The 15,413-nt window shown below is 37.9% G+C and overlaps 1 long non-coding RNA gene across 2 annotated transcripts in view; it reads left to right on the top strand.

Annotated features, from left to right (window-relative positions):
• The window catches only part of LOC129471381 (uncharacterized), a 56,735-nt gene that overhangs the window by 26,351 nt on the left and 14,971 nt on the right, over positions 1–15,413 (top strand). The window contains exon 1 of one of the 2 annotated variants that reach the window (XR_010118555.1): positions 13,925–14,029. The exons of the other annotated variant lie outside the window; for it this stretch is intronic. This is a non-coding gene — a long non-coding RNA (uncharacterized lncRNA). Of the gene's footprint in view, positions 1–13,924; positions 14,030–15,413 lie in introns of those variants that run through there. 2 annotated transcript variants of the gene reach the window in all.

Genomic DNA, 15,413 nt, shown 5'->3' with positions numbered 1-15,413 from the left:
AAAAGTCTTCCAGTAAAGAAAAGCCCAAGACCTGATGGCTTCATTGCTATATTCTACCAAACATTTAAAAAAAAAAAATCTAATACTAATACAATTCAAACTATTCCAAAAAATAAAGGAGGAGGGAATACTTCCAAACTCATTTTATGAGGCCCATATTACCCTGACCCTAAAACCAGACAAAGACACATGAATAAAAGAAATCTACAGGGCAGTAACACTGATGAATACTGATACAGAAATCCTCAACAAAGTACTAGCAAACAAAATTTAACAATGTGTTAGAAAGATGATCCATCATGAGCAAGTGGGATTTATCCCTGGGATGCAAGGGTGATTAAACATGCACAAATCAATCAACATGATACATCATATCAACAGAATGAAGGATAAAGACCATATGATGCATCTAAAATATCTAGAAAAGCAAAAGCAAAGCTCAAAATCAACTGTACACCATATCAACAGAATAAAGGATAAAAACCATATGATCATTTTAATTGATGATGAAAAAGTATTTGATAAAATTCAACATAACTTCATGAAAAAACTCTCAAGAAACTGGGGATAGAAGGAACATACCTCAACATAATGAAAGCCATATACAACAGACCTACCAGTAGTACCACAATGAATGATTAAAAACTTAAGAAGCCTTTTCTCTAAGATCTGGAACATGACAAGGATGCCCACTGTCATCAATATTACTCAACATACTACTGGAAGTTCTGGCTAGAACAATCAGAAAAGAGAATGAAATAAAGGGCATCCAAATTGGAAAGAAAAAAGTCAAATTATCCTTGCTTGCAGATGATATGATCTTATATTTAGAAAAACCTAAAAACTCCAAAAGAAAAACTATAAGAATTGATATACAAATTCAGTAAAGTTTATGGATGCAAAATCAACACACAAAAATCAGTACCATTTCTATATGTTAACAATAAATGACATGAGAAAGAAATAAAAAAGTAATCCCATTTACAATGGCCATACGTAAAACTAAATAGCTAGGAATTGACCAAAGAAGTGAAAGATCTCTATAATGGAAAGTATAAAACACTAATAAGGGAAACTGAAAAGGGAACCAAAAGTGGAAAAATATTTTATATTCATGGATTGGAAGAATTAACATTGCTAAAATGTTCATAATACCCAAAGCAATCTTTGGGATTCGATGCAATGTCTATCAAAATATCAATGGCATTCTTCAGAAAAATAGAAAAATAATCCTGAAATATATATGGAATCTCAAAAGACCCAGGATAATCAAAGATATCCTAAGCAAGAAGAACAAAACTTAAAGAACTGTAATGGTAAAGGTTCTTGCGTTAGCCACGCCAAAGAATTGGTGTGGCGGCTGCCCACTGCAAGTGATGGAGACACGGACTAAGAGAAAAAAAGCTGTAAGCTTCATTGAGCAGAGTGACAGTACAAAGCATCTACAGCGTGGAAGGGGTCCTGAGCGGGTAGCCATTGTTGGTTTTGGGTGATTGCCTTTTAAACTCTTTAAGGCGGAAATACGTGCAGCGGGAAGATGTTACTAAAGGGAGAAACAAAGGCAGTAAATTATTTTGTGACGTCTTAGATTTTGAGGAAAACTGGAATTGCAACTTAGGTTTTATTTACTTTATGACTTTGCAGTGGCATGGCAAAGGAGACAGGATCTTACAGAACTTTACAAAGTATTCTTTTTAGTTTCAGGGGAGAGGGAAGGGAGAGAGGGAGAGAGGACACAGGGATGCTTAGAGCAAAATATTCGCTGTTTATAGCTTTCTTGGGGAAGCAAACACATGCACAAATCCTGGTGTTAGGAATATTTTAAGCATATTCTTTAATATTATTTATCCAGGAACGAAGGAAATCCTGATGCAGGATTTAACTGCTGTTGGGAACTGGGCGGCGGTCGTTCTGGCTACTTCCTGCTGATTAGGGGCGAAGAAGGGGCCTTGCAGTTGTGGTGTCTTTCAGAGGGAAATTTTGTAGGCTAGTGAAGGACCATCGGGTCAATCCAGGGGTCCTCAGTAGAAGCCATGAGTTGAGCTCATTTGAGGTTCCATTTATAAGACTATTTGTAGCTTGATGGCCTCAATCTTGGAGGAAACAAATTTGACAAGGAGGTTAAAAATGCAAGACCTAAAGGTGAGTAATAGTAGGATGGCTGTTACAGGGCCTAGAAAGGGGAGAAGCCAAGGTATCTATTGGTTAAACATATTCTAGGGTCTTGAGTGTTTAAGCTCTTTTTTTTTTTTTACTTTCTGTTTTCTTATTTCTTTGACCTTTTTAGTAACGATTTCTGACTCCTTAATGAAATGGCAACATGAACCGGGAGTTAGAGTGCAGGGGAATGCAGAAGAAGGTGTCTTTGAGGTCTAGAACAGTGAACTATTTTGCTTTTTTTGGTATCTGAGAGAGTAGCGTATAGAGGTTGGGTACAGCAGGATATAAAGGAATTACTGCCTTATTGATGATTCTGAGGCCTTGCACTAGTTTCTACTGACTATTTGGTTTTTGGATTCTTAGAATTGGGGTGTTGCAAGGACTGCTACATTTTTTTACTAAGCCTTGAGCTTTTAAATGTCTAACAATATCTTGTAATCCTTCATGAGCTTCAGGCCTTAAGGGTTATTGCCTTTGATAAGGAAAAGTGCTGGGGTCTTTTAGCCTGATTTGAACTGGATGGGCATTCTTTGCCTTTCTAAATTGTCCTTTTAAGGCCTAGACTTCAGAGTTTATTCTTTTTTTAAGTAGGGGACAACAAATGGGTAATTTGTTCTTTATATTTATGTAGCTAATAGCCTCAGCTTTGGCTAATATGTTCTTTCTTAATAAGGATGTGGGACTTTCGGGAATAACAAGAAAGGCACATGAAAAGAGCAAAGTCTCTTAATTGCAGCTGAGGAGGCAAGAGAAACACCTAGTTACAGGCTGTCTTAAGAGTCCTTGGATAGTAAAGGACTTTGGGGACAGTCGTTTGGGGAAGGAGATTAAAACTGAAAAGGCCGTGCTAGTGTTCAGGAGGAAGTCCACTTCCTGGTCTTTAATGGTCACACTTACCTGGGTCTCTGAGAGGGTGATGGCATGAGCTGGGTCTTGCCTTGGGCACCTTTAATCCTGTTGCTGAATCATCTGATTGGGTGCTTCTGGCCTAGAGGGCCTTTGTCTTTTGGGGCAGTGCGCCTTCTAGTGATTGCCTTGGCATATTGGACATGGGTGAGAGGGCGGTTTGTTTCTGGTTGGATAATCTTTCTTAGTCTCCTTGCAAACCACACTGATAACAAGACTTACTAGGCAATTGGCCTGCTCCTCTCTTGGTTCCCTCTGAGCCACCAAGGTCTGCCTGTCTGAGGGCCATGACTAAGGCTGCAGCCTTTCTCTTATCTCGCTTTTCCTTTTTGGCCTGTTCTTCTTGGTCCTTGTTATAGAACACCGAGGTTGCCAGGTTTAATAATGTCTCCAAATTTTGCTCTGGGCTTAAAGCAGACTTTTCTCCTAATGTCAGCTGCTGATTGGGTGATAAATTTATTCTTTAAAATAAGTTGGCCTTTTACAGAATCTGGAGTTAGGGAGATTTACTTTCTCAGGGCCTCCTTTAGCCTTTCTAGAAAAGTGGAGGGGGTTTCTTTTTTCCTTGCATAATTGTGGATAGCTTTGAGTAGTTCATAGGGTTTTTCTTAGTCTTTCTCAACCTTTCTAAAATGCAAGTTAGCAAATGGCTGAGGCTCTGATTTCTATGATCTGAGTCAGTATCCTAATGAGGGTCTACAGTGGGGACTGCCTGTTGCCCTGTGGGGAGTTTTTCCTTTTCCTCCAGAGCCATTCGATTGTTTACCTGACTAAGGTGCTACAGATCTTTAAATTGCTGGGCTGCTGCTAAAGTTGCTTTTCATTTTAGTAGGACTTAAGATCTGATCACGAAGTAACATGGTATCTCTCTATGTTAGATTAAAGGACTGCCTTAATCCTTGCAGGACATCTGTATAGTTACCAGGATCATCTGAGAATTTCTTTAAATCTGCTTTTATTTGTTTTAAAGCTGAGAGTGAGAAGGGGTCATGCATGTGAATGGGCTTAAATTCTCCTCTTACTTTTCATAAGGAACATACTTTGGGTGCCTGGCTCGTGGAGTTTATGTTCTCTTTCCGGTGTGCCTTTAACACTTTGGTGGGGCCGGATGGAGGAGAGTCAGTGCGGGGAGGAGAGTGGGGCTGAGGGAAGAGGCCCTGAGTACGGAGGCAATTGTGGGCCTCTGTCTTTTGGGCAAAGCTTGCAGGCTTGGCACAGGGCAGTATTGTCACAAAGGGCAAAGAAAACCTGTACATAAGGGACATTACTCTATTTACCTTTCTGTTTACAGGAAAGATCTAGTTGTAGAAGGATGTTATAATTAATACTTCCTTTAGAGGGCAAGTTTCTCTATTTTGTAAGGAATACTGTGGCCAGACAGTGGTATGGAAGAAAATCAGCAGCTTTTTTTGAAGGTTTCAGGGTCAAATTTGTCCCAGTTATTCAGGATACATCTTAAAGGGGGTCCAGTTTTGAAGGTGTGGTCCCTATCTGGAATTTTAAACACAGGATGCCCGCACCCCTGGTTCATCCTGGGACTCGTTTTCCTCTAGGGCGTCCTCCAAGGGTCAGGTCTAATTGTGCTCAAAGCTCATGGCTGCTTTTCCTGAGCTCTCCATCTGCTGGATTTAACCATGCTTACCGGCGGGATGGAAACTTCCCTTGCCCCTGCCATGTGCCTGTTGACCACTAAATGGGGCACAAGGACTGTTGGATTTATTGTGGGCCTATTACTAATGCGTCCTACCTGTTCTAGGGAGGCAAGGCCTGGGTTGTGGGCACCACTGATGCTTGCATACTAAGGCCTAATTTATGTGGGCCTGGCCATAAAACTGTCCTTCAAGGAGAAATCTCTGAATTAGCGATAGGAGGCGTAGTAAACTTAAAGGGGGTGGTGGGTGTCCTCTAGGCCAGGGCTGAGAGAACAGCTGCTGTACTCTAGCCTTTTGTCCTCACTTGCCATTAAAGGAGTAAGCCCCTCTCTTTAGGCAGTACTAGTATCCTGTGTCCTAACTGACTATATTTTCTTCCTTCCAATACTAGTTACTGAATGATTGAAACAAAAATTTAACGGCTCTAAGAGCTGTACTTATGCACCACAGATTGTACTTGAGAGGCCCCAAGGAAGGGGAAAGTTTATCTGGGGAGCAATGGAGGAAATGCCTTAAGGCTTCTACTATCCACAAGAAAATTACAGACCTGTCTTTAAATTGTCCTGATGTAGGGAACCATACACTATGGTGGGGAACTGGCCCTTCCAAATAGCCATCAAATGGTGACACTTGTCTCAACCTTGGAGGGCACTATGAACAGGGATCTTCTGGGTGTCACCTCAAGAATTTAAGACTTCTAAATAGGGAATGTTGATCCCTCCTAAAGGGAAGAATCTTGCTTATCAGATGATAAAAGAAGTCTAACTGGCGGACATTAGGACCTAGATGGCAGGGGTCAGAAGATGTGGCTGTCTTATGCTCAGCAACCCCTGCAGGGGGGGCCTCTGGTGGGGCCATGGTCTCAACCAGGATCTCTGGGAGACTAGGACATCTGGTGAGCACTGCAGGGTGTACTTTGGGACCACCATGGAAAGCGAAAGAGTTAGAACTGGGTCCAGGCTAACCAATGCTCCTAACCCCGAAAGGTAGGGGGTTGTTAGAGAGCCCTTTTCCAGACAGCCTGTGTCTTTAGTCGGGCAGCCTTGCTAATTGCCTTTAAGTGGCCTTAATACAGGTGCCTGGTATTTAGCCTCCTAATTCTAAGGAAGGACAGGACAGAATAGCAAGCAAAAGAGGTCCGATTGTACTCACCATGTGACAATCTAGATGCCTTTCCTGGATCTCCTGGCTGGCTTGCCAAAATGTAATGGTAAAGGTTCTTGCATTAGCCATGCCAAAGAATTGGTGCGGTGGCTGCTTGGGGCGAGTGACGGAGACACAGACTAAGAGAAAAAAAAGCTGTAAGCTTCATTGGGCAGAGTGACAGTACAAAGCTTCTACAGCGTGGAAGGGGTCTTTAATGGGCAGCTACTGTTGGTTTTGGGTGATTATCTTTTAAACTCTTTAAGGCAGAAAATACACGTGGCAGGAAGATGTTACTAGAGCGAGAAACAAAGGCAGTAAATTATTTTGTGACGTGTCTTAGATTTTGAAGAAAACTGAAATTGCAACTTAGGTTTTATCTACTTTATGACCTTGCAGCAGCATGGCAAAGGAGACAGGATCTCACAGGACTTTACAAAGTATGTTTAAAAGGAATTGGAATTGGGAGCATAGATAAGGCCCCCTGGAAAAATGGGCATTTAACATTATTTTTAGTTTCAGGGGAGGGGGAAGGAAGAGAGGGAGAGAGGATACAGGGAAACTTGCAACAAAATTTTTGCTGTTTATAGCTTTCTTGAGAAAGAAAACACATGCACAAATCCTAGTGTTAGGAATATTTTAAGCATATATCTTTAATATTATTTATCCAGGACCAAAAGAAGTCCTGATGCAAGAAATAAGTAAGTTTCGCAGATTTCTAAGCCCCTACTCGACCCAGGAAGCCCGGCTATCACCTCCTCTCAGAAACACATTCTGGAACAGTACAGAGAACCTAGAAACAAATGCACACACTTACTTACAGTGAACTCATTTTTGCCAAAGGTGCCAAGAACATAAGCTAGGGAAAGGACAGGCTCTTCAATAAATGGTGCTGAAAAAACTGATAGCCATATACAAAAGAATGAGCCTAGACCCCAGTCTCTCACTATCTACAAAAAATCAAATCAAAATGGTTTAAAGACTTAAATCTAAGACCTCAAACTATGAAACTTCTACAAGAAAGCATTGAAGAAACTCTCTAGCACATTGGTCTGGACAAGGACCTCTTGAGAAATTGCCCACAAGCACAGGCAACCAAAACAAGAATGGACAAATGGGATCACATCAAGTTAAAAAATGGCTGTATAGCAAAGGATACAGTCAACAAAGTAAAGAGACAATGCACAGAATGGGAGAAGATATTTGCAAACTACCCATCTGACAAGGGATTAATAACCGAATATATAAGGAGCTTAAACAACTCTATAGGAAAAAATCTAATTATCCAATTAAAAAATGGGCAAAAGATTTGAATCGACAATTCTCAAAATAAGACATAAAAATGGCAAAGAGGCATATGAAAAGGTGCTCAACATTACTGGATCGTCTGAGAAATGCAAATCAAACACAATGAGATTTCACCTCACCCTTGTTAAAATGGCTTATATCCAAAAGACAGGCAATAACAAATGCAGACGAGGATGTGAAGAAAACGGAACCCTGTACATTGTTGATGGAAATAAAACTAGTACAACCACTAGGGAGAACAGTTTGGAGGTTCCTCAAAACACTAAAAATTAAGCTCCCATATGATTCAGCAATCCCACTACTTGGTATATACCCCAAAGAAAGGAAATCAGTGTATCAAAGAGATAACTACACTGCTGTTTGCTGCAGCACTGTTTACAATGGCCAGGATTTGAAAGCAGCATACGTGTCCATCAACAGTTGAATGAATCAAGAAAATGTAGTACATGTACACACAATGGAGTACTGTTTAGTCGTAAAAAAGAATGAGATCCAGCCATTTGCAACAACAGGGATGGAACTGCAGATGTTAAGTGAAGTAAACCAGGCACAGAAAGACAAACCCATGCACTCACTCACTTGTGGGATATAAAAATCAAAACAATTGAACTCATGTACGTATTAATTGAGTGTAAAAGAACAGTTACCAGAGGCTGGGGAAAGTAGTAGGGAGTTGGAGGGGAAGTGGGGATGGTTAAAGGGTACCAAAAAAAAAAGTTAGAAAGAATGAATGAGACCTGCTATTCGATAGCACAATAGGGTGAATATAATCAATAATAGCTTAATTGTACATCCTAAAATAAAGAGTGTAATTGGGTTGTTTGTAACTCAAAGGGCATATGCTTGGGGGGATGGATACCGCACTCTCCATATATGTTTATTTCACATTGCTTGTCTGTATCAAAACATCTCATGTACACCATAAATATACACATCTATGTACCCACATACATCTTAAAAAACAATTTAATTAAAAAATAATAATTCTCAGTCTTTAAATATTGCCTGCTTCTCTCCTAGTCCTCCCTTCTAGGACTCCATTTGCATGTGTTAAATATTTTCACCCATATGCTGCATATACTCTTTTTTTTTTTTTTTTTGAGATGGAGTCTCGCTCTGTCACCCAGACTGGAGTGCAGTGGCATGATCTCAGCTCACTGGAAGCTCCGCCTCCTGGGTTCACACCATTCTCCTGCCTCAGCCTCCCGAGTAGCTGGGACTACAGGTGCCCGCCACCACACCTGGATCATTTTTGTATTTTTTAGTAGAGATGGGGTTTCACCGTGTTAGCCAGGATGGTCTTGATCTCCGGTCCTCTCCTATTATATAAGTTTTCTCTTAACTTTTATTGAAAGTTTATCTAGTTTTTAACTTATCTTTCTGTGTACTTCAATGAACAGAAGACATTGCAGATTGAAAGTTTTAGAGGTCATTTAAGGCTCTGTAGAATTTAATCTTCTCTTCCTATTAAGAAGATATGAAATTTTGATTTTCCTTTTCTTTCCTTTCTTTCTTTCTTTCTTTCTTTCTTTCTTTCTTTCTTTCTTTCTTTCTTTCTTTCTTTCTTTCTTTCTTTCTCTTTTTTCTCTTTCTTCTCTTTCTTTCTTTCTTTCTTTCTTTCTTTCTTTCTTTCTTTCTTTCTTTCTTTCTCTTTCTTTCTCTCTATCTTTCTCTCTCTCTCTTTCTTTCTTTCTTTCAAATTGGCCAGACTGGTCTCAGACTCCTGACCTCTGATGATCCACACACCTTGGCCTCCAAAAGTACTGGGATTAGAGGCCTGAGCCACTGCACCTGGCCAATTTTTCTTTTGACATATGTCAAACTTCTGCTCAGGTTCTAATCCTGTAAACTGATCTTCAAACAATAACTTTTCTTGAATCTTCTCCATATTTTCTAGTTGTTCTCAGTAAGAAGTTTGGTTCAAAACGATATACTACACAATAGCTAGAAGAAGATGCCAAGAACAGCTTGTTCTGAGTATTCTTGCTATGTTTGATCAGTGACAGCCTTTGTGGATCTCATCTCACCTCTGCAGTGTATTTTACAACTAACCTATAAGCATGTGATGAAGACTTTGTCAGTCAGACTTGTCCACGTGAGATCTTGATTTGGAAATCCACCTTATGACATAAAACACCGTAATGTACTCATTTTGCTAGAGAAAGGCAACATAGCAAGCTGTTTTCTCCAGTGCTCACAGAGTAACACCAATAGTAATGATTGCTTCGGACACCATTTTTTAAGATATTGCTCCTGGAAGCTTTGGCTTGAGTCTACTTCCAGGTTTCCAAATGATCCTGTGAGCTACACAAAAGCTGTTTAATTAACTCTTGACTAATTAATCAGCGATAATTTTGTTTTGCGATTTCAAATAAAAACCTATGTTGACAGAATTGCAGATAGTCTTAGAGTTTCATTAAGCTTTTTCTTCTTGAAATGTCTGTTTTCTATCCTTGCTTCTCTAAACTGAACACTCTGCATCTTAGACAAGGCTCACCAGGATTTCAGACCTGGGCCTGTGTGATGCTCATTTAATGATCTCCCAATCTATTGGTTTATTTCTCCAATATGTACCAGGATCAGTTTTATGGCATTTAATAGTACTTTGATCAAGTTATTCCACCTCTTAAAAACTGTTAGTGGCTACTTGGTGAAAACAATAATGACCATATTTACTACTTACGAGATGATTTTTTTCTCCTGATGCTAAAATTTTCACGGTTTCAAGTACTTTCATGTTGTCTGTTTGCCTGTTTTGTTTTTTTGTTTTTTACTCCCCATATATGCTTCTTGATTTAATTAAGATGTTTGCTACAACTTTCTTCAGGCACACTCTATTTTCTTCTCCCCTTGGTGTCATGTTTGCCCTGAATTCTATGAGCTCACTGACTTCCTCTCTTTTCTCCATAAGCTCACTGATTTCTTCCCTTCTCTCCAATCACTATTCCAATATTCAGGCTTTTAAAAATGGGAACCTAATTATCAACATATCTAAAATTTATATTATTGTTTTATGTAGTCTAAGACAAGGAATATTAACATCACATCAAATGTTTAGAAATGCTAGAAAATGACAATGAACTTTGCTTAATCCTTTCTTATTTTTACTATAAAATATTCTTAAATACAAGTTTATTATTTATCTATTATTTACTTATGTGTTAAAAGACGTAAAATTAATACTCTGGAGGTAGGACTTATGGGAGAAAGCATTTATTTATAAGAAAATATAGATAATTATGAAAAACAAATAAATTATACGTTTTATTTCTATTTATTTTCAAATGATTTAAAGACTTTGTCCATTTAGAGTGCTAGCTGCTTTAATAAAATGCTGTAAGTTGGATAGCTATATACAACAAATTTATTTCTCATAGTTCTAAAGGCCAGGAAGTCCAAGATCAAGGTACCTGCAAATTTGGTTTCTAGTGAGAGTCCACTTTCTGGTTCAAAAAGGGCACTTTCTTGCTGTGTAGAAACATGGTAAAAGACATAAGGAAGCCCTTTGGGGCCTCTTTTATAAAGGAATTCATCCTATCCGTGAGAATTTCACCTTCATGGTCTGGGCATTTTTCAAGAGTCTCCCTGCTTCCTAATACAGTCACCTTAGGGGTTAGAATTTCAACATAGAAATTTAAGGAGGATACAAACATTAAAATGATAGCAAGTAAGTTCTACCCTTTCCATGAGTTCCTTAATACCACTCTTTCCTTCTTGTTCTCTACCTTCTCTAAATTTTTAATATAACACGTGTGTTAATACTCCAAAATTTAGCACTTGATTATTTATTATCTTCTTTGTTGTTGCTTCACATGTGATATCATTAGATTAATCATTTCAGGGCATAGACAACAAGCTGTATTTCCTCAGTAACCCTGAAAGAACTTGAGTTTGCTAATTTCAGGACATAGGTGTGGGCAAGGACTTCATGTCTAAAACACCAAAAGCAATGGCAACAAAAGCCAAAATTGACAAATGGGATCTAATTAAACTAAAGAGCTTCTGCACAGCAAAAGAAACTACCATCAGAGTGAACAGGCAACCTACAGAATGGGAGAAAATGTTTGCAATCTACTCATCTGACAAATGGCTAGTATCCAGAATCTACAATGAACTCAAACAAATTTACAAGAAAAAAACAAACAACCCCATCAAAAAGTGGGCAAAGGACATGAACAGACACTTCTCAAAAGAAGACATTTATCCAGCCAAAAAACATGAAAAAATGCTCATCATCACTGGCCATCAGAGAAATGCAAATCAAAACCACAGTGAGATACCATCTCATACCAGTTAGAATGGCCATCATTAAAAAGTCAGGAAACAACAGGTGCTGGAGAGGATGTGGAGAAATAGGAACACTTTTACACTGTTGGTGGGACTGTAAACTAGTTCAACCATTGTGGAAGTCAGTGTGGCGATTCCTCAGGGATCTAGAACTAGAAATACCATTTGACCCAGCCATCCCATTACTGGGTATATACCCAAAGGACTATAAATCATGCTGCTATAAAGACACATGCACACGTATGTTTATTGTGGCACTATTCACAATAGCAAAGACTTGGAACCAACCCAAATGTCCAACAACGATAGACTGGATTAAGAAAATGTGGCACATATACACCATGGAATACTATGCAGCCATAAAAAATGATGAGTTCATATCCTTTGTAGGGACATGGATGAAACTGGAAAACATCATTCTCAGTAAACTATCTCAAGGACAAAAATACCAAACACCACATGTTTTCACTCATAGGTGGGAATTGAACAATGAGAACTCATGGACACAGGAAGGGGAACATCACACTCCGGGGACTGTTGTGGGGTGGGGGAAGGGGGAGGGACAGCATTAGGAGATATACCTAATGCTAAATGACGAGTTAATGGGTGCAGCAAACCAACATGGCACATGGATACATATGTAACAAACCTGCACATTGTGCACATGTACCCTAAAACCTAAAGTATAATAATAAAATTAAAAAAAATACTCTATTTTACAAATGAGGAAAAAAATGGTGATAAAGCTAGTTAAGGAAATTCCTTTAAGCAAATATCAATATTCTTAAAGTGAAGTATCAAAAATTTTTTTTAATTACTCAGTTATCACCTTTGGAACTGCAGGAAAGTGGATATGACAAACGAGTAAACAGTGTTTGACTAGAGAGAAAAATGATATATTAAGGAAAATAATTAAGGATCACCACTTGTTCTCTCCTGTGAGAGTGTTTGGATTAGTGGCAAACATTTAAACAGACAGAGACAGGCTTAAGGTGGTAAGAACAATGCAAGGAAATTTAGAATACATCCGAAGGTACATGAACTAAATGACACAGAAAGGAAAATTCCGATGAGATGAACAGGGTTGTAGAAGGCATACGAAAAACCGAATTGAGAGGAAATTTTACAAAGAGACACTGAAACAAAATAAAGGTCAAGCACCAAATGTGTTACCAATAGACACAGTATGAATGGAGATGAAAAAACATCAACAACAATGCAAAATCAATGTGACCTCAAGGCAAAGAGCTAAACAGAAATAAAGCAACGGAAATCACCCAGAATACTCTTATTTTATATGTTACTGAAAAATGATAGTCAAGGAACAACGAGAAAATATGCCAATGTTCCACTATTAACAAAAGACTACGACTTTGCACTTCACATAATCACAAATGAAAATGTACAGTGAGAATAAGTGTTTCTGATAAAATAAATTAGCTTCTTAATTTAGCAATAAAACAAAAGTTTAAAGATTCCAAGATTGAGGTTTTAGAGTAAAAATACAGAGTATATACTTTTATTTACTTAAAATAGAGATCTCAACTATTAATGGCTTTCAAAAGTATTAAAAACTTTTTTCCAGTAATAATATATTACAACATAAGCAATTATGTTTATAGGAATTTTTTTTAAATTAAGATATTTTTTCCATTTATAGATTTTCTAGGTCGTCTGTAATTTCCCTTTGAAAATAATTTTGCTGCTTACATAAAGGTTTTTTGAGTATATTATTATTTTACTTGCACAAAAGCAAAGTGTTAACGTGTTATAGCTACTCTATCTATAGTAGCTTCAACTTAAAAAATGTGTACCCTCTGAATCTAAAATAAAAGTTGAAATTATTTTTTTTAAAAAAGGAACCTTTAAAAATGTCATTTTGCAGCAGTCCACTAGATGTCACTCAAGATAAGGTTCCCCCTCTAACAGCCCCAACTCCCCTTTATCTTTTTAAAAAATAACAAAGTAAACTCTTAATTAACTAATAGCTCATTATTCTTATTTGACAGATATATGGGTTTGTATTAATTCAAATTTTCTTATTTCCCACTGAAGCTTCAGGTGCATGTCTGTTGCATATAAAGAAAACTATAAAACTTTAGGATTAATAATAACTTTGGTTTATATGAAGTACAGGAAACACTAGAGAAAAAATAAGATGGATGTCTTTATTAGAGTGAAGGTTCTGTGAACAAAGCAATTATCTGGAGCATAGCCTTTAATTTCCAGTTAGGTCTGTGCAATTAATAGAAATCAGTTTAAAAAAATCAGTCTTACAATTGTTTTGTATTGATGGGCAAGTTTTATTGATGAATCATAATGTCATATTTGAGTTTGAGTTTGTTTATTTTTTAAATAGAGATCATCCTAGCAAGATATTTTCTATTGTGAAGAAATTACGAATTGGTATAGATTGACAACCTTTTCATCAAAAACTTATAAAATCATCTGCTTAACATTGTACAAGGTCTCCACTTTCTGGTTTCATAGCAGAACCCGTTACTTGTTCCTCAAGAAGTTTGGGGAGCCATGCTTACAATCTGACATATTGGTATACAACAGAGAGGACTTAGGTAATAATCAACTGTGCTTACTTTGTCTCTTTAAAATAAATTGCATATCACTTTTTAAAATTGTAGCTTGCAAAAACTTTTTATTTCTATTATACTTTAAGTTCTAGGGTACATGTGCACAACGTGCAGGTTTGTTACATAGGTATACATATGCCATGTTGGTTTGCTGCACCCATCAACTTGTCATTTACATAAGGTATTTCTCCTATCCCTCCCCCAGCCCCCATCCCCTGACAGGCCCCGATGTGTGATGTTTCCTGCCCTGTCTATGTGTTCTCATTGTTCAACTCCCACCTATGAGTGAGAACATAAGGTGTCTGGTTTTCTGTCCTTGTGTTAGTTTGCTGAGAATGATGGTTTCGAGCTTCATCCATGTCCCTGCAAAAGACATGAACTAATCCTTTTTTGTGGCTGCATAGTATTCCATGGTGTATATGTGCCACATTTTCTTAATCCAGTCTATCACTGATGGACATTTGGGTTGGTTCCAAGTCTTTGCTATTGTGAATAGTGCTGCAATAAACATGTGTGTGCATGTGCCTTTATAGTATCATGATTTATAATCCTTTGGATATATACCCAGTAATGCGATCGCTGGGTCAAATGGTATTTCTAGTTCTAGATCCTTGAGGAATCACCACACTGTCTTCCACTATGCTTGAACTAATTTACACTCCCACCAACAGTGTAAAAGTGTTCCTATTTTTCCAAATCCTCTCCAGCATCTGTTGTTTCCTGACTTTTTAATGATCATCATTCTAACTGGCGTGAGATGCTATCTCATTGTGGTTTTGATTTGCATTTCTCTAATGACCAGTGATGATGAGCATTTTTTCATATGTCTGTTGGCTACATGTCTTCTTTTGAGAAGTGTCTTTTCATATCCTTTGCCCACTTTTTGATGGGGTGGTTTTTTTCTTGTAAATTTCTTTAAGTTCTTTGTAGATTCTGGATATTAGTCCTTTGTCGGATGGGTAGATTGCAAAAATTTTCTCCCATTCTTTAGGTTGCCTGTTCACTCTGATGATAGTTTCTTTTGCTGTGCGGAAGCTCTTTAGTTTAATTGGATCCCACTTGACTATTTTGGCTTTTGTTGCCATTGCTTTTGGTGTTTTAGTCAGGAAGTTCTTGCCCATGCCTATGTCGTAAATGGTAATGCCTAGGTTTTCTTCTAGGGTTTTTATGGTTTGAGGTCTTACATTTAAGTCTTTAATCCATCTTGAGTTAATTTTTGTATAAGGTGTAAGGAAGGGATCCAGTTTCAGCTTTCTACATATGGCTAGCCAGTTTTCCCAGCATCATTTATTAAATAAAGAATCCTTTACCCATTTCTTGTATTTGTCACATTTATCAAAGATCAGATGGTTGTATATCTGTAGTGTTA

The sequence above is a fragment of the Symphalangus syndactylus genome, chromosome 21 (assembly GCF_028878055.3).
Source record: "Symphalangus syndactylus isolate Jambi chromosome 21, NHGRI_mSymSyn1-v2.1_pri, whole genome shotgun sequence".
NCBI lineage: Eukaryota > Metazoa > Chordata > Mammalia > Primates > Hylobatidae > Symphalangus > Symphalangus syndactylus.
This window is presented reverse-complemented; position numbering and strand designations above follow the sequence as displayed.